Source organism: Triticum aestivum, chromosome 5B (genome assembly GCF_018294505.1).
Source record: "Triticum aestivum cultivar Chinese Spring chromosome 5B, IWGSC CS RefSeq v2.1, whole genome shotgun sequence".
In the NCBI taxonomy this organism is placed as follows: Eukaryota; Viridiplantae; Streptophyta; class Magnoliopsida; order Poales; family Poaceae; genus Triticum; species Triticum aestivum.
The window spans coordinates 219,723,877-219,726,311 of NC_057807.1; positions in this window are offsets into that span (position 1 = coordinate 219,723,877).

The window sequence follows — 2,435 nt, forward strand, 5'->3', positions numbered from 1 at the left end:
CCTGCCACACACAAACTTGACATGTGCCCTCTAACGTTTCGGTAGGCCAGTCGCCCTATATCTTTGACTTGCACACACACACGCAATTTCGATGGCTCTCTTCATCAATCTCGCACCCACCCGTACTCGATCCTCTCTTCGACTCTATCGATAGCTATGACCCCTCCCTCTCTTCTCGTGGATTGCCCGACCCTCTATGTATGATATGGATAGGCCTCCATTTCACACACATTGCATGCAAAATTTTGTTTGAGATGTCATCGACACATATTCCCACAAATAATTCACGAAATCAACCCCCCACCCCACCCCTACCCCCACCACAAAACAAAAAACACTCACGAACGTGGTTGGTATCTCTCACACACACCCACGTAGGTGGGGGACGTGCACAAAGAGAAGAGGTGCATGCACGGCGCACGTACTCCCGTCTCTTTCCCAACCACACCCCCGCGGGTACACGGTGGAGCTCATTTCTGTACGAAAAAGGCATCCCACGTGGTAATTTGGCATGTGTACTGGTTGTCCACCTGGTGGAGGGAGGATCATCTACCACGGGTGAACAAACAGATTGCGACTTGACGCGTTATGTTAATTAAAAAAAGAGGCAAACCATGTGGGGCCTACCTTAGAGGCAAGGCTCTATACACTGGAGTACTTTTGATGTGTCTCGTCAACTCGCAGAACAAGGAGAAGCTTGCTTAGTACGCCATCTCCCCCGCCCACGGGCGCGGTGGCTCGCAGGATGAGGTGAAGCCTGCTCCTCCCTCGCCCATGCACGCGGTGGCTCACAGGACGAGGAGAAAAATTTACTACACCCTCCGTTTACTCCTCGTCCCTACTACCTTGGTTATAGAGATTATAACATATTGTTTGGAATATATATGTCCTTAGTAGATTTCAATATGAACTACTAGTACATACTCCAAACACTGATGTATATAGACGTATTTTACAGTGTATATTCACTCATTTTGCTCCGTATGTAGTAGCACTCTCCCTCGCCCCTCGACCCTCGCCCACGTGGTGGACGTGCAGCAATTCATTCGGTCTCATATAGCCAGAATGATATATACTGCACTACCATTATTGCTCGACTTCCCGAAGAGGCGAAGAGCCAATCGCAAGGTTAATATTTTGGAGATGCCAAGTGCAAGGTTATAGGAGAGCGAGTAGTAGGTTCCGCGTCATTTATAAATAATTTTTTTCTTCAGTGGCACATACGCAATATGATAGGTTCATATGGAGAGAAAAGGAAACCGCTCCACTATATACATAGTCAGGACGGGCCAGCCTACACGGTTGCTTGTTGGGGTTGCTCTCTTCACACTCTCTCGCACAAAACGACTGTGGCCACATCTCTAACATCCCGGCGGATCACGTCTGCTTGGGGAAGGGGTGGATGCTTAGTGTAGATGCGGTGTCCATCACCGACGGCAAAAACCCACTGTCGGCACGTCCCGATCAGGGGTCCCCGCCGTTCTCTCTCACAAAGCCAGTGAGGTTTCCTTCATCCCTTGCTCACTGCCGCGACGTGGGCAGTTGCCGCCTCCCGCCGCCCTTCTCAAGGTCGAGCTACGTCCCTCAGGTACAACTCCCTTTACAGCCGGCTTGCACCACTGCTCCAGCTGCCCACATCACTCCCTGTGGATATTTCCTACTTCTTTGCCCCGCACATACCTGATACCTCTACTGGCTTCTACGTATTGTATTTGTGATGAGTTTATGTCTCATCAACTAGTCCTAGTAATCTTATTCTAATCACGCTTCTTCAATTTCTTTGCCACAGGGATGCTCATCTCGATTTTGGTGAAACTGCACAAAATGATCCGATGGTCAAAAGGTTGCAAACTTCATTTATTAGGAAGCTCGAACGTTGCCAGCAAATTGAAGCCTGGTCAGGGTTCACAGTTCAAGGGCTAGGGACTGCATGGATCATTTTTTTCTTTTGCTGCCTCTATTCCGAAATAAGTGTCAACTTTAGTAGTAGTACAACTTTGTACTAAAGTTTGCACAAAGTTGAGACACTTATTTTGGAACGGAGGGAGTACATATTTGCTATGATCTGTCAATCATTGAGATGCAATAGCATGCATGTTAGTCTCCTTTGTATTTGATGAAATGTTGCAACGGGCAACCTTGGACGCAAGATACATGTAACAGGAGCTGGAAGCTTCATAGCATTGTACAAATTTATCTCGCTGATAAATTACAGTACGTAGTAGTACTATACTAGTACTTCATCCATTCCTAAATATAAGTCTTTGTAGAGATTTCACCATTAACCACATGCGGATGTATATAGATGCATTTTAAGTGTAGATTCATTCATTTTGTTCCGTATGTAGTTCACCTAGTGCAATCTCTACAAAGACTTATCTACTAGTAATAGCTAGCCCCCACTACTAGGAATTCTCTATCCTCTCCTTGAGCCA